We start from the raw sequence: 20,858 nt of genomic DNA on the forward strand, positions 1-20,858 counted from the left end.
GACGTAGGAAAATGATATATATAGGTGTCTATGGCTACGAGCCGTAAACTTGAAAAGTTCCCCGAACGCAGTGACGTCGATTCCTCGGTAAAGCTCAGAGGGGCATTTATTCGCAAACAATTAATCTGCGTGGCAGCTAACCGGACGGAAGAGAGGGGGCTGAGGAAATTGATAAAATCAGACTAAAGCGTTTAGTGTTTTCCATGTAAAAAAAAAAAAAAAAGAAAAAAAAAAAAGAAATAACGTGCAATTAGGGAGCGTCCGTAATAATATTTCCGTGAAACACGCGAATCTCGGCACGCCATTTCATCACCTATAGTCGGCTCCCTAGACTCCTTAGAGGCTTATACGGACGAGCCAGTTCACCGGCGAACAGGCCGTGCCAGAATAACCGGTTTTAATAATTCAGCGGGAATTTCGAAAACGATGCTCCGACAGTCTGTTAAACCGGAGACGGCTGTCTGCACGTGTTCGGTACGTATCCACTGCTCGCAATTTAGGTCGACTGACAGAAAGGCGCCCCCGTGACAGGATCCCAGGGTAACCGCTTTGGCATTCCTCTCGCCCCCTAAAAAAAAGAGGCTGAGCCAACCTTAAGAGGAGAGTAAGGAGAGACGCTCGGACACGGATAGAATGGTGGGCAGACTGTCGCACAGTCGGATGGACCGACCGACGTACATACGTAGCAACTAGAGACAGGTAGACAGACACACACGTGACCAGAGCGACAAATGCCACGGACGTCCCCCATATCCCCTGCAGACCAGTCTGCATCTCCGAGGGTGCCTTTGTATTCCGTACTGTGCTTTCAATTTTTCAGGTACGCTAGAACTTCCTAACTGAGTTCTATTGGTCGCTTCAGGCTCTAAGTTATATTCGAGCCAGTCCCGTACAGAGTACACTATTAAGAAAAGTTCTATTGTTGGAACGCGAATATTTTCCTACCGCGAACCACTAGTGGAATTGCGCTATCCACGACAATTCCCTTCTCTGTGTCATTCTCTCTCTCTCTCTCTCTCTCTCTCTCTCTCTCTCTCTCTCTCTCTCTCTCTCGGCATGCACTTACGGCTGAGAAAAAGGGAAGATGTCCCATCGCCATTCCATGTAGGTAAGTCGGTACACCGAAGGGGCTACGTGCTACGTATCTTCGTGATATTAGGAAGATAAGTTTATTCATGCCGCAGACTCGTCAAAATATAGCCAGGAAATTATTACAGGAAATGCGGATAAAATTATGTAATCAAGGGATACGCGGATTTTATATAACGAATGTATTTACGATTGTCGATGGAATTTTGAGTCGATCTATATACATACGCATGTACAGTAAAGAGGGGGCTGCTCGGTATAACAACGTAGATCCATGTCAGTTTTCGTGTCTCTTTTTTTTTTTGCCAAACCATAAGGCTCGCGGACCTTATGTCAATTTATCTTTACGGTTGAATAGACGCGGGTTAAGGTTATTTTTAGGGGGATGTTTCTTCTCCTGGCTCTATCTATCAAAAGCATCGGATGTTTTCGAGGGCAAAGACTTCTCGAGAGATTACCCGCGAAAATGGCAGAGACGCTTATAGAAAAGGAACACGCCGATACACAATGAGAATCGCATGATTCGTGCTTCGCTCGGAAGCTGCTCGAGACTGGTTTGATAAATTCTTCGACGGGATCGAGCGGAGCCTGAAAATGGGGTTAATTCGTGCCTCGTTGGATAAATTTATCCTCGAGCCAGATTGAGACCTGACCCTGCTAAATACCAATTACGTCGTACGAAACGGCTGATTTTTTATCTTTATACATTATTTGCTTCATTCCATTTAATAGTTCACTACCGCATTAAATTCTCGAGGGGTTCAAACTCTCTTGGTTATGTATACATACTGTGCACGTAACTGTCTCTCTCTCTATCTCCTCCCTCTGTCTCTCTCCTCATCCTGGCTTGTACCTATGTAGTAGCTACTACTCCTAATATAGCTTCATACACCCAGAGGAGTGTTTTACCCAAGTTGGTTCGTTCCGGTCTGTCGCTATTTTTCCGATAGGCTCTTAACTAATGCAAGTGGTACGCCGTAAGTACCAGGGGAAAATTCCATGACGATAAAAATTCAACGGGTGGAGAGTTTGCCCTCTGTTTCGTTAGCAAGAGGAAGACAACGGAAAAAGAGAATCTTTTATTTATTATCTGACATGTATATACCGTAGCTCCTGGGAAAGTAACATCGTATACCTATATTTATGGTCCGTCGGAGGAATCGAGAGTCTGTGCTGTAAGTAGCTGTAGACATTGGATTTTTCGTATTTAGATATTCATACTCTGAGAACCCACTGTTCGCGCGTTTTCTTTCATGTGTAATAAGGACTTTCGTTTCTTTTTAGGGGCGAATACTTGGCACGTTCGCGTCAACTATCGAATCAGCTTTTTACGAGTAACGCTAAGCTCTTAGACAGCGAAGAAGGGGCCTTATATGGTTGTAGGGTGCCCCCCCCCCGCCGCTCTACTCCACCCACGCTTCCGCCTATCGAAATGAAATTTCTACTTTTGCCAGAGTACCTTTCCCTCCCTTTCCTCCCGTTCTGTCCCAGTCGTTTGACGTCGATATGCTCGCTGAGCCCTTTTTTTTCTTCTCAACCAACATCGAACGTTTCAGCTACGCGCAATTCCCAACCTACGCGATGTTTTGATTTCGGAATCGCAGGATTTCGGGGGCTTTTACTTTCTCGATTTCGTGCTTGCGCCTTACGACACGTCCGATCGCTACCTTAATCCTAAGGTAATCCTTTAACTTTTCGTGGCCTAGCTGTTTTCGACTATCGATATATCGTTATCGGTATACGTACGACCTTCCTCGCCTTATATCTTGCCTGATATATATATATATATTTACAATATATATTGTAACGTAACTCTTTTCCTTAACTCGACACCGATAGCAAAGCATCCGAGAACGAACTACCTTCGAGAAGCAACCTACGTTACCTTCGGCCGTCCACCCGTCATTCGTGCATCCGCAAGCCAGGCGGCCGCCAGCCAATTCTTTTTTCACCGGGAAATGACGAGCCGGTATGAACTGGGAGTTGGGGTGGAACAGGCCCAACTCCACCAAAACGAGAACTCTGACGGAACCTATCAGACGAGGCGATAGCTTAACCGATCCTGTCGATTTTTGGGGTCGCGTAAAATCAACAAACGCAACTGGATGCACAAATGGGAGCGGACGGTTACGGAAATGCACGGCCACTCAGGCTGCTAGGTCGAGCTAGACAGGGTCGGAGTAAGAGTCCGGCAAATAGTGCGAGAGACAGAGAGCGACGAATCGAGAACGTAGCAGAACGAATCGGAGCTGTAAAATCGAAATCCCTTCACCAAATAATTAATTCGGAGCACTCACCGGAGCTGGTGCAGCTGATCCGTGGAGGCCGAGAACTGCATCCAAAGGACACTCTGGTGGACACTGCACTAAGGCACAGCACTACACCTCCGGAAGACTCACAGGAATTCATAGAATTGCCTGGAGATCGCGAGAACAACGCGAGAACTGCACGAATCGAGAACTTGCTATACCGTAGCGAAACACGGCAAGAAAAACTATCAACAGACAGCACGGGAGCGCGAGGCAGCCCGTGACACGTCGGTCGGTGCCCCGGGACAGACTGCTTTGACAATAGCCAATTGCCAAATCCGAGAACTAATCATTCTGATTGGTCGAGAGCCTTATAACCGATAACTCTTCCATCTCCTTCCAGTCGTCCCTTTAAACCAAATCGAGAGCGTTCCTTAACGAATCGGTACGTAACTTCTGGAGATCCTCCACGGCCGCTTCCCCAGGGCATCGGGCGACAGCTGGACACCACATCCTTAACTCGGGCAGGAGGTTCCTCTCCTGCCCTTAACCGTGTCACAACTATCTTCGCCCGCTCTACAGCCCTTTGTCCATCTCCAGCGGGGCGCCGGTATCTCACCCGGGCTTCTGCCGGTCCGTGCAGACGTCTCCGCCGTGTCCTCTCCTGCACCAGGCAACTCGGTACGTCGAGACTATCTCCCCACGGCAGATTCGAGCACCTCGACCTCAACTAAACAATAACGGAATCTTACGAGAGCCTTGACATAACTGTACGAATCAACCCGAGAGCGTAGCTTCTGAGCAGGGTGGCGACCGGACGGGAACCAGAAATCAAGAACGTTATCTGTATCGGTAACCGGAGCCGCCTTGGGAATGTGATTCGAAAAATCACGTTACAATATATATATTCGCAACTTCTACGTTACTCTTATCCATTTATTCCCTGACACAAATATGGATTCTAATACATCTGCAACTTTTTTTCGATATAAATTGTTCACGTTTCACCTACTTGCCCTGCACCGTTCTATTATCGAACAGTCTGTGCGACGTGGAACATGGATGATGCATATAGAGGAGATGAAGTTGGCACGTTTGGAATTGCATCGATTTCGAAGCAAATTACAGATATGGGAAATTACTGAAAATGTATGATCGGTGACCACAATTATTAGCTGGCGTTAGTACGTGGTTGTAAGCAAATTGGCAGGAAGATTAAAAAAGAAAATGACGATCGAACGCCGGTTTTTGTTGCATTCGTCCGTTATTTACAGAGCTGCGAATAAAGTGAAATTCTCAAGGGGAATTTATGAAATGTCAAAGAATTATGTTTGTCTCTTGCAAAAAAAGATAAACCTCGTCATACCGCCGTAGAGTGATTATTGTCATATAAGGAATATTAACGTAGATATTTAAAGCTCGAGAAAATTCTTTGAGTCTTGTTGTCAATTTCACGGTCAAATGGGACCGGACAAATTTCAATTTTTACCTATCTACTGTGACGTGATTTTTCGAATCACAGTCCCAAGGCGGCTTCGGTTACCGATACAGATAACGTTCTCGATTTCTGGTTCCCTTCCGGTCGCCACCCTGCTCAGAAACTACGCTCTCGGGTTGATTCGTACAGTTATGTCAAGGCTCTCGTAAGATTCCGTTATTGTTTAGTTGAGGTCGAGGTGCTCGAATCTGCCGTGGGGAGATAGTCTCGACGTACCGAGTTGCCTGGTGCAGGAGAGGACACGGCGGAGACGTCTGCACGGACCGGCAGAAGCCCGGGTGAGATACCGGCGCCCCGCTGGAGATGGACAAAGGGCTGTAGAGCGGGCGAAGATAGTTGTGACACGGTTAAGGGCAGGAGAGGAACCTCCTGCCCGAGTTAAGGATGTGGTGTCCAGCTGTCGCCCGATGCCCTGGGGAAGCGGCCGTGGAGGATCTCCAGAAGTTACGTACCGATTCGTTAAGGAACGCTCTCGATTTGGTTTAAAGGGACGACTGGAAGGAGGATAGGTAAAAATTGAAATTTGTCCGGTCCCATTTGACCGTGAAATTGACAACAAGACTCAAAGAATTTTCTCGAGCTTTAAATATCTACGTTAATATTCCTTATATGACAATAATCACTCTACGGCGGTATGACGAGGTTTATCTTTTTTTGCAAGAGACAAACATAATTCTTTGACATTTCATAAATTCCCCTTGAGAATTTCACTTTATTCGCAGCTCTGTAAATAACGGACGAATGCAACAAAAACCGGCGTTCGATCGTCATTTTCTTTTTTAATCTTCCTGCCAATTTGCTTACAACCACGTACTAACGCCAGCTAATAATTGTGGTCACCGATCATACATTTTCAGTAATTTCCCATATCTGTAATTTGCTTCGAAATCGATGCAATTCCAAACGTGCCAACTTCATCTCCTCTATATGCATCATCCATGTTCCACGTCGCACAGACTGTTCGATAATAGAACGGTGCAGGGCAAGTAGGTGAAACGTGAACAATTTATATCGAAAAAAAGTTGCAGATGTATTAGAATCCATATTTGTGTCAGGGAATAAATGGATAAGAGTAACGTAGAAGTTGCGAATATATATATTGTAACGTGATTTTTCGAATCACATTCCCAAGGCGGCTCCGGTTACCGATACAGATAACGTTCTTGATTTCTGGTGTAAGCTATCGCCTCTGATAGGTTCCGTCAGAGTTCTCGTTTGGTGGAGTTGGGCCTGTTCCACCCCAACTCCCAGTTCATACCGGCTCGTCATTTCCCGGTGAAAAAAGAATTGGCTGGCGGCCGCCTGGCTTGCGGATGCACGAATGACGGGTGGACGGCCGAAGGTAACGTAGGTTGCTTCTCGAAGGTAGTTCGTTCTCGGATGCTTTGCTATCGGTGTCGAGTTAAGGAAAAGAATCACGTTACAATACGTATAACTAATATGCGTATATACGCGCATTAAGTTTCCCAATGATATTTCTTCCTTTTTATTATTACCGATGAATAACTTGACAGATTGAATATTTGATACAGTACATATAGATTTTTTATTTTCAACTCATGCCTTACTTATTTGAGTAGTAACCAGGGAAACGCTCGTCACTGGCAGCGCGGATTGCTTATTGAAAGTACTGCCCCCGGCAAATCGATCGGATTCCATAATTAGATAAAATATGCCAAAGTTAAAATCGGCTAAAATAGCAAGACGCGAGGAGCAACCGAACTTTTGACGGAAGTTGGTAGCAGTACCAAGAGAGTGGCAATTACACGGTAAATTAAATATAGTCCTTGCTAAGGCGTAAAAACGTTTTCATCGTTTTACTCCTATTCACTTCTTCTCGCGTACTATTTTTTTGTGTCACTTTTTTGTTGAGTGGAACGCGGGAGGGGCAGGAGACTAAATAAAATATGGATCAAAGTAACCGAGTTTCACTAAGTACGGAGCAACAGAGGGGATAAGTTTGTAACTTTCCCAAGTAGAAACTTCGTATCCGAGAATCGCGAGTTCCGAGTCCGCACATGCAAGCCTCAAGCCTAGAGGAGAGCTGCTGGCTGCTGGCTGCTGCTGTTGCTGTTGCTGTTGCTGTTGCTGTTGCCACTGCTCTGCCCTCTTATCCGCTCAACTCCCTTACGACGGTATTCCACTTCTGGCAACCGTTTCTGGCTTGCGTTTCTCGCAAATGAAAACTTAACACGAATGCAGTGCGCACCAAGTTTTTAAATTAAAACGTTGGGTTTCCCGACTGTGCTCTTAACGTGCAAGGGGTTGAAGCGGGCGCGCGTTTCAAAAATGGACTTTTAAATCCCCGGAAATTTTCTTCCATTCGTTCCCCCCCCTCCCTCCCTCCCTCCTGCCTATCAAGGGAACCTACTATACACTCAACCCCCGTCCATTCGCTCTCGAACCGGTACTTGGCATTTTTCAGGGATTTAAATAAACCCAGTGGGAAGAATAACTCCTTCTTACCTTCGTTAATGGCGGGTTATATACATTATACATAAGTGTTTTGCCATTGGCGGGAATAACTTTTTGCGAAGCATAGAGCCGGCACAGGCTTGCCGAGTAAATAACGTTGGATTTGACTAAGGGATGAAACGAGAAAGCGGATGACGCTGATGAGAATCGGTAATGCGGACGGCTGTGGCGCAATCTCTCATCTGCATTTAAATTTACATCGAAGCGTCTAATAATGGTGAGCTTTCATTACTGCTCCAGGTAAACAGAAATTGAATACTACCGTCTAATAATGCGCTCCCGCTGACTTCCCTTCGTGCCGTGTTGCGCCGGATTGGTCGAAACTTTCGGGTGAAATGATTCGTGGCTGTAACGACGATCGGGGAATTTCGTCTATATCCGGGAATATAGAAGTGTGCTGTATCTTCGGGAAATATCAATGGCAAAGAGAATGGAGCGAACGAAAATCATGAGGATACAGTGGGGGTGGTCGGGGGAGGGGCAGATCACCCTGGAAAACTAGATTCACCGTCGATATCAGCAAGTTCAGTAAGGATTTTCCAGCGAGAGGTGAATGATCGGTTATTGGGTGGAAAATGGTGATTCCAAATTTATGACAAATTATATGTGAGAGGTTGCTCTGCCATCTCAACCTCTGACCTTGCTCAGTCGGTCAGACGCCAGATTGCACCAAGTTGTCTCTCCGGGCCAGTCGCACGGTGACCTTGAGTCCCCCTTAGGTCCGACCGAACTTTTGTGCAGCGAATCTTGACTGGTCGATCTTTCTTATATTTTGTGTCTTTCTTATCGCGTGACCCCGTTTCCCATATCTTTCTTTTGTTACGGGCCTTTTAACCTCAGACTTACGACCGGGGATGTTTTTTTTACTTATAATTGGGATGAAAACCTCTGGTCCTCAATTAGAGCACGGCTCGTAGACCTTTAACGATGATATTAGGACCACGTACTGATAAGAGGGCTGATTAACTTTTACAAAGACATAATGCAGTGCGTATTCAAATAAGAGCTCCAGAAGGGCAGTAACACTCGCGCTCTGGTTTAGAGCGAAGCATTTGAAAAGAAACAAATGTATCAATAATCTTGAAGCATTCTCGAGTGCAAATTATTGCAGCGGACAAGCTAATATTTCACCGGGAATGATTGAGGGCGCAATTAACAGCCTGTGATCCATTATTCTAATTATTCATACTTCGCAACAAGTAGTACAAAGTGAATACAGGGAGTCCAGACTGCGCAAGCCACGTTATCGTTTGTACGCACGCGAAAGTCTAGTTACCGCTGTTTTTATATGCAAACTTATGCAGACGAAAGGCGCACGAGTCATTAGGAAGGAATGCAAAAATACGTCATCGTACGTGCGTCAAAAAGGCAGACGAAGCTACGAGATTAAGTTCCCGTCGTGCTCTGATATATGGAATCAATATTTTTTTTTCCAGCGCCAGCCGTGCAGCGTAACACGTAACGCGCACTGCAGGAAATTGTCGAGTAACACAAACGCCCGCAGTGGCTCCATCTGCGCGGAATGCGATTCTACTAAAAGTGACGACGTTCGACAACGTCACCTCGGTACGGATACTTTTGAACTGGACTGTTCCGCAGCCTTTGTTGCGCGGTGCTAATTAATCGTTAATGAGGACCGAACGGAATAACGTTTGGCACCAACCACTTCCATCTCTGTACACGTGTGCCTATACCTATGCCCATATATAGATTCGAATCGGGATGGCAATTCAATTGTGGAAATGTCCCGTACAACCATCTGCAATATTCTCAGCGAGCAATCGTCCTCCAGAGACCTTGAAATGTATGCGCTCGTGCAACTCCCAATGACATTTACATTTATATTGACACGGCCGCTCAAATGGGATCTTGAACAACGGCACCCGCTTAACCGCATTCATAGCAGCGGTTAACAGGCAATTTCACATTTTTCGAACGATTAACCGTCGAATGGCTTATCGGTAGTCGAGTCAAAAATGGCGCGAGAGAACGTGGAAAATATATAGAGACGCGGCGAGCAGGTATTGTGTCGCGCAATGAAAATGCGATTGGTACCAAGTCCCGTGTGACTATGCAAATTTTGTAGGTTGGTACGATTCGTGGGTAGGTGGGTGGAGTAGGGGCGGGCGGGGGAGGGAGGGGGTCGGTAGAACGTGAAGTAGCGGAATCGAAATACTGCCAGAATAGAAGGGATGTATGGTTTTGGTTTTAATTTTTTTTTTTTTTTTTTTCCGAATTGTCCCTGGACAACACACGAGCATTTGCCAAGCGGGCGAAACAGGCAAATCCTCGTGAGGTTTTAATTACTCGGTAAATCTTGTCTTTCTGGTCTGGCCGTGAGAGGAGTAAACTACTCGTTAATCGATATCGCGCAGCTCGACCTCTTGTCTTCCATTAGAAATTTGGCCGACGGTCGTTTCGGTGCCAGCCAGTCTTGGACGGCTTCGCGATGGTACGACGATCCCGTAAGACGAAGGGAGAGAGGAGCACTCGGTCGTAGACTTGGGAATGAAGTTTTTTGCGAGTAAGAGATTGCGCTCCGTTTCTTTACTCCGTGGCATTTACGATACAGTGACGGGATCTATTCTGGTTTACTTTGTCAGGATGGCGACGAGGGCGATGACAGCGGCGCAAGGACCTTGTAACCGTATTCGGATCACGTATTTCTCGAAGTCCTCGAAGAGTGCAAGAGCCCTTCGATGTCTTGCAATTTATTTGGAATGACGTTACGTTAATGATGGGACTCGGTGGAAATCCTCTTCAACTTTCGCGAACACTTTAACGTTCTGGATGCTCGTAATTGGCGAGGAGTTTCGTTTAGTAAGTTGGTACCATTTTTTTTTCTTTCTTAGGCTAATACCTTGTTGAAAACGGAGAACGGGGGGTTTGCGAGGATTCGCGTGTCCACCGGCGTCGCCTTCGATGGAAATTGGATAAGAGGGCTCGTGCTCGGAGCTCGTGATTTAAGCAGGATTCGACCTAAGGTTAACGCCTGGTGTAATCCTAGATCCGAGGGACGCCGGAAGTCTGACTTTTACAAAGTCCATTGTCAACGGGGAATTGAGAAATCCTTTATCGATCGGATGCACTGTGAACTGGTGGAGGGCAGCGGGAAAGTCCTGGAGCAGTACAATTTCTATTTGGCGATAAAGTCCGATATAATAAAGCGAGGTGGGAAATCGAGTTGTGCACGAGAACCTTGGAATTTCGTGGAAGGGTCATCGCGTCGTAATGGCCTTGGATGGGTGAAAAATTCGCGTATGATTTTCAGGTTGAAAATACGGGCGAGTGGTCGTGCCTTGGGGTTTCATGAAAGTTCCATGTAACGACGTTCGCCCGCCTCTCCGGGCAATTCTCGAGTTGGCTCAACTCTGCGCCATGGAAACAAATATTTTCATGCGGTTGAGATTCGACTGTTCTCGTGGAGCCCAAGTGTGGTATAAGCACAATACACAGTGTATGCTGTATAATACTATCCTCATCGCTGTCTGCTTCTCGCAAGCGGGTAAATCGCGCAGCCTTTGTTCGACGTGGAGAGAAACGGGTCGGTTATAGCGAGGAACTTGACAAAAGAACGCCGAAGACGTCTCTGTTCTCCGGTAGGTGGATGGGGAGGAAGAGGGAGAGAGAGAGAGAGAGAATGGTTAACCTACAGAAACGGCTTTCATTATTCTGCGAGAGAGAAATAAACGTAAGTTCAGCTGGGTTGGCTGTACGCAGGAAAGCGGAAAGTTAATACGACAACGAAGGAGAGGAAAGTGAGGAAGGCGAAAGAGAGAAGGGAGAGAGAAAATGGCCTTAAGGCAGCTCTCGTCCGAGCGTCAAATCGGGGAAAGACCCACGTGGCTTAATCAGGCTCGTAAAACATTCACGAGGACGATAGAAGAGGGTATAATAAATTTTAATCGCGTCCACGAGAAAACAAAGATCTTTCCTTTGGCCATAGTCGCCGATGATTCGTAGGGTAAAAGATAAAATTCGACAATAGGAGTAACAGTTTGTCTCGGGCGTCGACGGTAACTCGTAATCCTGCCGTGAGCTTTATCTGCATTCCGCAGCGGCGCGCAGATGTGCACTATAATTCGGTGCTAGATGCGGATTATACGTGGCGCATGTTTGCGCGGTGAAACGACGTCGGACGAGACTCCGAATGAAATACGCGAGTTCTTTCGCGCGGCAGTCGCCGCCGCCGCGACGTCGAAACAAAAGGACGTTTCGTCTTTGGCAAACCGAAACTCCGTACATGGCCGCTTATCTTTTGGCGCGTTTGGGTGAACAAAAAGAAAGAAAAAAAAAAAAGTGAAAGGGAACAGAAATCGAGTTCACGCTTTTCGATTTAGCACCATCAACATCCACGACATCTCTCGCGTCCCTTTCGCGTGTGGCTACCGAAGTGATCGACGTCACTTTCTCGTTTCGCCACGTCGGCCCATCCAGAAGAGTCATTTCATCGATCCGAACCCAGTCAAATAACAGCCTCCGGGTTCTGAGTGCGTGTCTGCCGGAGTCCTGAATCGACGGGGGGGAAAAAAAGAAAGAAAAAGAAAAACAGGGTGGAGCAGTACAGGGAAAAAGATACGTAAAGAAGAGAGAACCTCGGATAAAGGAAGGAGTAAATTGACGATGGTATTTCGCTTTTTGTACGAACGATGCAACCTGGACCGAGTTGACAATAAGCCCCTAGTCCGGCGTCGGAGTGTCCGGCGGATCCGCGCGGCCGCCCGCCAGACCCCTTCCATGGGTCTGCGGTGGGAATCCGCTAAAGGCAGCACACTCCCGCTGACGAGGCTTTCCTAGGGGTTGCACGCTCTGCCCGGCAGGGGAAGTCTGGCTGACGGGGAACGGTGCTACGGTTGGGCGTAGGTAGGCGAGGAGGGCGCAAACTTGGGAGAAAAGCAGCAGCGCTCTGGGAAAACGGGGATTGGGATCGGGAGAATGGCGAGCGAGCTCAGCGCGGAATCGCCCAGCCGGAAAACGCGACACCGCCGGAAGATTGCACTGTCGCGCACCCACTTGTTCCACCCTCCCCCCTGGACTCATATGTACAAATCTGTTTCCGCGTTCTCTTGTTCCATTTCGACGCCGGCTGAGAGTGGGGAATGGCCATTGGATCGTCCTGGGGACGACGTCAAATCGTCCTGTCCACACATTCGCGTACCCGGAAGCCACGGAGCTCACGTAACTTGTTTCTACGCCGGATGAGAGTACCGAACGAAGAGTGCTACGAGTAATAAGCTCGCCGGATCAGTATCTGCGGTATGAGCAGCTACCAGGTTGGCCAGTACGCCAGAGAGACTAAAGTAATGCCAACCGAAAGGATGCTTAAAGCCAGCTAGGTTTACGAGGAGCGTGATACTGGTTCTCGTTGATTAAAACTCTTGCCGCGGCCATACCCTTTCCGGCGTAGTGGCGAATCTTATTCCCACGTAGGAAAGTGGAAAAAAAAATGAGATCCACGAACGATCCTCGTAGACTGGAAGGCGGCGGCTGAAGCTCATGGGAGCGCGGTGGTCCTTTTGGGAACGCACGTACCCGGATGCTGTGGCAACTCAGCATCTCTACGGTTAGGTCACCAGAGCATGTAAGAATGCACTGCTGTGTACACGTTCACTCGAATGCGCTTAAAATCCTTGATCCTCGTGTCGGGTACGTACCATAGATTCCGTGTCTGTCTTATCTAGCGATCACCATACGTGGTCACGATCAAATTTGTTCAGTCGATCGTTTCTCGGTCGAGCAGCTTGGCCATGGGTATTACTATAGACGGTGCAGGTATTCCTTCAGGTCCCGGGGTGGCGCAGGGACGTCGCGGCACGAGAGCGACGAATTCGAGCTCAGGCTGGTGCGACTCGCTTCGGGCTTCGGAACTATATATTTCGAGGAAGCGACTTGCCACAAATCAACGGTGTCCAAAGTTCAACGTGGCCCCAAGGCGTTACAAGGTAGCGTGTAATTAACCCTTAACCCGTACACTATCGGATTTTATAACAGCCACGATCTCGGTGCACGCTGTCCTTCGTCGAGAGAGCAGGGTTAGGACAAATCAGATTATAGGCAAGTTTAACACTGCACGCCCGTGTACCTATGTACCGGGTGGAGGCTGTGTGCGTAAGGGACGAATAAACAGGAAGTTCGATATACATGAGGGCACGTTGGCGCTGTGTGACAGGACGAGCTGCCGTTTTGATTATTCCTGCGATCCAGTGGGGATGACAGATTTCTTCGGCGTCGTTCTAATCTTCGCTGATACGGAGCAGCGGCCTGAGCGTACTTGGGCAACGTGCTTAGGGGATGTAAGAAAATTGAACGGATCCCTTGCTAAAAATATTAGCAGAATTACGGATGGTGGGCGAATGCGCTGGGTTGGGTAGGAGATACTCTTAAACCGGAAGTTCATCAGGTGCAGGGTTTTCGACTGTGGTCAACCGGCAGCGCTGGCGGTTTGACCTGCCGGCAAAATATTCCAGCAATTTGGTAACACTGCCAACCGTCCAGCAGGTCTTTTTATGCCGGCGTTACCCGGCTTAGTTTTATCGTGCGCGCATTATCCTTCCTTCGTACCCTTAGCTCTTGCCTATTCTGGATTAATGCCAGTGATCCTGCCGCCGCGCATCCTACTCGCCCCTTTACTTTACCTAGCTTTATTCCCAGGTCAGTGGAAGCGACGCTGGAGGTGGATGAGGAGGTAAGGACAAGGACAGAGGCTGGTGCGAAGGGTTCGGGACGAGGAGTGAAGGAGACGATTGATCCTGGCAAGACGGACAGAGAGGGAAATGTAACTTTACCCTACTAACCCTCCTTGCAGTTTGAAGAATCGCAAAGCTCAGTAAGCATAGATGCTTATTTGTTATGCTAAGGGTTGCGCATTCAATTAGTTGTCCACTCGTTATTCCTTTTTTTTTTCTTCGAATGAACATTGCATAATTTACGGCAGTTTTAGTGTATATTATATATATGTATATATATATATATATTGGTTATATTTATTTTGACAATTCCTTACTATCCTGTATTTCTGAATCCTATATATATATATACACTTGCTAGAACGCTATACCAATTTACCGGCTATACTTTGAGATGAGACGGTGGGACCTTAATTGGTTTAGGTTTTCCCTGGGATCATATTTTACGAGCCGGTTCCTGTGCGCCATGACGATGTCACGAGGGTAACAAACTATCGTCATACGTCATGACGTCATGACGTCATGACATCATGATGTAACTTGGCGAACGCCGTGGTGGGACCTCGTCTACTTTCTCAAGACGAAGTTTTAAAGAAAATTTTCAAGCGCTCCTCTGGATATATTGCTTATGTAATGGATCGCAAGTATTTCTATATTTGTGAATTCGGGCACTGGTTCGGTTTCGAAATTCCGTCCAATTAGTTTTTAAAAAAATTGTAATACGTCCTTACATACTCGTTAAGTAAATTTTAAAGATTTCATAAAAGTTGCGAAGTTACATATCCATGTTGTACGTAATTCCTCGTTTTTTTTTTTATCTAAGAAACTTAAAGTCGGCCCTTAGGCGTAATTTCTGTTGGTACCATTGTACAGGAACACCAAGTGCTACCGCAAAGTTGGTGTAAATTCGCACACGACACGTGTTAGGCATCGGATTTCATGGTGTGAATTCATGCTCCCTCGGGATATTACGCTCTCCAAATAGGTCGCAGGCACGTATTTCGGCCAATGGAAAGTTGCCCGTAGGCTTTAACGTGCTCACCATGCGGCACAAACACCTGCCTATCAATTCGCTCTAAGTATATCCATTGATGCGTATACCAATCAACGTTACGAACATTGCATTGGAAGAGTGATATAAAGATTTATTTTATACGCTTTCTAATAGACAAGGATTTGGATGACAATTGAAAACACTGTATCTTCCAACCGAATGAATTTAATGTGCTTTTTTATGCCGGGATCCAATAGGTTATCCGTCGATCAATAACAATGCAAAAAATAGTGTTAAAAAACAATTGTAGATAAAATTGAAAATAGGTGAAAAAGTATTTTTTTTTACACTCAACTCCCACACTGCCTGTTCCGATACGATATTTTTAACGGCTGCAGGTTTTCAATGCGCGTATTTCGGCGTCCGCGCAGTGAACTTTCATCGCGCGTCATTTGATCGTGAGAAAATAGCCCCGTAGCCGCGTCGAAATTTTTGCCGCGCGACAAAAGAAAAACGCGTCACCAATAATGCCCGGTGCATCCTGCATTATCTGTCTTGTCGCATGCACTGTAAATCCGCGAATATCACGATGATCGAATAAATAATATATAGGCCAGCTGGCGCATTGCGATGGTGGCTGACGAAGCTGGGAATTGTTTCCCAAATGAAAATTCCTCGTTTCGATGGAGACGCCGTGCAGGTAATTTTTTTTTGTTTACATGCCCACCGAAGCACGCGATTCCATATTGAAAATAAAGTTTTGACGTTGTTACTGCACTTTAAGAATTCCGATAGTCGCGCCACGTGTACAGTCGCGGCTATAGCGTCTTCGTCGAAACTGTTATCGCCCGCTGTTGACAATCGGTACCCGTTTCGTACCGGAAATCGATGAATGTTTGGTAACACTTCGTATGTGAAATTGTCGGTGGGTATTGCGGCGGAACCACACGTGTGCATAGTCCGAACTATGGGAATATGTTTATTCATGCAGTTATTTATTACTTTGGGCAATTAGCATTAATTAGCGCAATCTGGTACGAGGAGTATAGCTTAAGCTGGCGCTATGTTTTAGCGGTGAGCTTGGGTAGCCAGGATGCGAGAACAAGGCAATGAGAGCGCGAGATGGAGAGAGAGGGAGAGCCCGAGAGAGATAGCAAGAGAGAACCACAGAGAAGGAACGAAGGGAGATACACCGAGGATGAGGCTGAGATGCCGAGGACCAGAGAGGAGCACTGGATGCTGGGCTCGGTTACTCAGCCACAACGAAGGACCACCTCGTACCGTCTAAATCTTTCCTGTCTTAATGCTCTCCCCCCACTCCCCAAGAGAAGACTCTTCTCTATCCGCTGAGCACCGAATCGGCGAAATGCTATTCGAATCCCGGGACATTACCATAAATCCGATAGAGGTTCTAGCATTATGAAGAACGAATTCGTACTTCGTATACAGGGGCGGCCGTAGCTGGGACTCGTTGGTAGGTGCTCGTGACTTTTTCGACACCCGTTAAGTAAACCCATAGGAATCAGAAATGATCAAAGAAAATTTCTAAGTAGACGACAAGGACAAGAGTCTCTCGTCATGAAACAACCTGGACCTCGGTAGAAATTTTAATATACAAGTGATACAACTGTCAGTCACGATTCACCATGACGCAATGTGTACACTTGGTCCACGTGTACGATGTGTTTTTCTGACAGATGAAAAGCAATGTACTCTCTGGCATGCCTCACGTGGCTCCGCATACAATTTTTTATACACGGTACACACATGCATGGCTTTTCACTGATATGTATTTTTAATTTTTCTACACTAGCATATATTTTCATGATTATTTCAATACCCACGTCTCTCATTCGTCATGGATTGCACTGTTTGCGAATTGTCCGGAAAAATAATATTGATCTCGCAAACCGGATATATGCGTCCGTTACCTCGTCGCTGAATCGCCCCTGACAGATTGTGTCTCTGTAGCGTCTTGTCGCGCTGGAAAGTTCCGAAAGAGCAAGATCAGCTGAGGAGTAAAGTACTTTGGAATTGGCACCGACGGATCGGATCGATCTTCGTGTCATTACGAACGTCCTCGCGGAGACCTTAAGGCGTCTCAAGTGATTCGCATAAATATCCTCGTAGGATGGATTCACGGGGAGTTAACGTGTAACGTAAAGTGTATATAACCATATATACGTTTACGTATTATAGCTACGGCGTAATCGTCCGAACGGATCAGTCGGTTTCAGGAGCGTAGAACACGTGGGACGCTGGGAGTTTTATTGTCCCTGTTTTTGTCGGGCACGAGGAGCAAGAGGATCTGACCAATTTCTTTCTCTCGACAGTGATATTTTACCGAGACAGAATGGACGGAAGAGACGTTCACCTCTTAAGCATCGCCATTGGACGAGTTGCGCCCGGTATTTATACCCGCAGAATTGCCATTTTCCGTTTGCCCTGTCCCACTCCATTTTATTCCCCTAATCCCACCGCCATAAATTAACCCGACGTTATAGCTTCGATACGTTAGCTGCATTTGTACAGGGTGACCGAAATAAAAGGAGATCGCGTGCACGCGCAACCTGCATAAGTATATACGAGCCAAGCCATCTCTACTTCCCTTTACGAGTAGCTATAGGCAATTACCTTCCAGTAGGTACCTTCTTCCTGACTGCCTACGTACCTACCTCATATAGATTTACCTGTACGATGCTGCAGTTTCAATAGAATCAAGCTCTCGGCATGTTGAGTGCACTTTCCCGACGGTAAACTTATAACGTTCCACCACTTGGAATTCTAATACGCATATGACGCGCTCGAAAACCTATGCGAGAAAAAGAAAAATATAACTCGAAATGCCGAATTTCGTTAGCAGGCCCTTCGATAATTCGAGTGACGTATCGAGCGAATAAAAATATTTGAAAATATCCAAACAGAACGAATACGCGTGGAACGTGGGTAGATATCATCTGGATGAGATCGGAGTTATCTCTTATCTCTGAGATGCATACGAATCTCAAATATTTTTTTTTACATCCATATATTCTTCCTCTATCCCGGAAGACGTCAGGGTTCCTTTGTTTTATGCAGGAAAGGCGTATCGCGTACTACGTGATAACGTGAATCCAAGTTTTTTATTGATAAACAGGATGCTGGGCGGTCGGGTATAAGAACGTCATCTCGACTAACGTTTCTACGGGATCTCGACGCCGCTGCCTTCGGTTGTCGTAACGCTCGTGATATATGCCTCGTAATCCCATCGACCCCTCTCGAGCTTTCGCGCAGCTTGGGTCAAACAAGGGCCTTGGCACCCCCTTGAATTAACCCACTTTCCGATACTCGTACAAGAATTCATACACGAATTCATAAACGTGCACATCAGATCCTGGATAAATAGCTATATATTCGCTGGACAAACATAATTGTATACGTAGGCCTTAACGGATAAGTTGTAATAGCCAATCGATAAACCTCGTAGGCAAAGCGAATAGTATCATGCATGGTGATGTTTGTACGAATGAAAGTGCAGATTAAAGTATTAATGACACATTCCATATGAATAAGCAGGATTTTATAGAGACTTTATTGACCTTTCGAATCCCTGCGGCGCACAGTCATTAATTCTGAAAGTTAAAGTAATATTCACTTTGTCCAATCGCGCTTGTCCGACCTGCACCATCCTACAGGTAGCACTATACGCCCGACTAAAAGTTCTTCTATGAAAGCGTCGCTTCGTTTCAGCGGCGCACGGAGGAGTCCAGATTGTGGTGCTGGATAAAATGTACGTTCCCCCCTTACGAGTGTAAATTTACAGATCACGTAGGTACTTTGGATGTGCACAACTAATGAGCTGGGAATGGAATAGTTTGTCGCGAAATATATTTTCGTATTCCTAACACGGTGAACTCGTGGAAAATTGTCAACGGACTTGCCAAGTAGTTCTCGTGCGGTATACTTTGTCACGTGGCAGTTATCAAACTTGACAGGCCCTATATGCTGTTATGCATATATATATATATATATATATTCTTACATTAAATGTTTACTCTTCTTGTATCATTACTCCATTTTCGAGAAACGTAAGTCATTTGTGAGAGTAACACTGTATCCATATTAGGTACATTCATGAGTGTATAAAGGTCCGATAACGCCTCTAGTAAGGTAGTTAATTGGTTATTCGATAATGACATAGTAAATTGATATGCATTCAGAGCATAAAGTGCTGGCTGCTGTCGGGTCCCTTTGAATTAGGCAATTAGTGTGGGTGACGTAGCTATTTGGAGAACGTCGATTCAATGGTAAACCACAAAAAGGAAAATAATAGCATCGTGAGTTCTATACACGGCTGCTATATATATATAGTTATATGTATTCTGCTAACGCTTTTCAAGCGCCTTTCAAACAACGCGTCGTTTGTACGAAGTGTCGAGGCGGCATTCACTGTCACTAAACGCGTTCCGGTAACGGTGCTCGGTTCTTTCTTTATCATTGCAGTAGCGTCAATGCTCGCATTCAACCTGTATGAACTTTTCGATTGACATTGAAGATTCGCCGTTGTGAACTTACACGACGCTAAGTTTCGTGCCGTCTATGAGAAACTTAGTGTCGCAAGCGCAGGTCGATAGTCGCAGTTATACACGGTGGGGATCGATAAAAGGTTTGACAAAGATAAATATTAGTAGGGATGTACTTTTTGATGTAGCAAAATTAAATTTATCATTTCACATCGAATATCTCGTTACCGATCACGAAATTTCAAGTGAAATTGGAGCTTGTCAGTTTGCTTGTGGTTCATTAAAATTTTAGGACGAGCGGAAGGGTACGTCCTTTTACGAAAAGTTAATAAATTTATCGAGCAGACTTGTGTATATATAGGCAGGTCTGTTATTATTATTTTTCTTCTTCATGATATATATCGTAACTTGTTTTTCAACTTGATAAACATTACGTGGTATATTTACGGCAAGTATTGTATATTAATGATCTTTCCGGAGCAAGGAGCCAGCCTCCCTCCATAATGGACCCGCGTGAACAATGGCTCGCATCAATTTGAACGAGTCAATCGGGATGCCGGCTAATTTCAAGGAAAGAGTTTCGAAAAATAGAGGGTGCATTTTCTATACGTAAGACTCGGGATGAGTGGCAATTAAGGGTAGTACAGTTTCGACTACATTAAATGAGATAATCGCGTTATACTTGGTGTAGTTTGATTCGGGAAAAAAATACGGCGAGTGAGAAGGGGGTGGAGGGGAGGGGCATTTCTTTGGGACGATGACTCGAGCCTTTCAAAGATTCACGGATCATTTCCAGCATGAGAATAGGATTCTCCATTGCAATCGTGAAAAAAAAATCCATCAAGTTGATATGCACATATTTATTTTTTCTTCTCTCGAGACACCAAAGCACAATGCTACGTGACGTTAAATGATCTCGCGGTATTAGATACGAATGGAACAAAGTGCTGACAAGATTACGGAAGGCCAGTAAAAGGAATCTCAGGTTTGCTTTTCTTTTTTTTTTTCTTCTTCTTCTAACGTGTAACGCAAAGCGACCAGGGGAGTTTAGATGGCGAACTAAAAGTCCTGAGAATTCCGTGTAAAAGTTTTCCCCGTGGATCCAAAAGGCTCGGAGTTTCCTGCTACGGTTTTACAAACTTTTCAAGAGACGACGTGGGATAAATAATGTAGCTTATTGCGCCGAAGTGTAATCGAAGTGCATTGTCGGTAATGACATTTTTTTTTCGATCAACGATACACCCACCGGTCAGACTTGTGGACGAAAATAAGGAAAGCAATTTCGCAGGGACAATAATGAAAATGACAAACCTTAAAGTATCCTAAGGAGACTTTTACGTCTCTCATCTCACATAAGCACGTCGT

The 20,858-nt window shown here is 45.9% G+C and overlaps 1 protein-coding gene across 11 annotated transcripts in view; it reads right to left on the reverse strand.

The window, feature by feature from the left end:
• The window catches only part of LOC107272900 (lachesin), a 105,902-nt gene that overhangs the window by 27,150 nt on the left and 57,894 nt on the right, over positions 1–20,858 (reverse strand). The gene's annotated exons all lie outside the window — the stretch shown is intronic.

The sequence above is a fragment of the Cephus cinctus genome, unplaced genomic scaffold, assembly GCF_000341935.2.
Source record: "Cephus cinctus unplaced genomic scaffold, Ccin1 Ccin1_scaffold1310, whole genome shotgun sequence".
In the NCBI taxonomy this organism is placed as follows: domain Eukaryota; kingdom Metazoa; phylum Arthropoda; class Insecta; order Hymenoptera; family Cephidae; genus Cephus; species Cephus cinctus.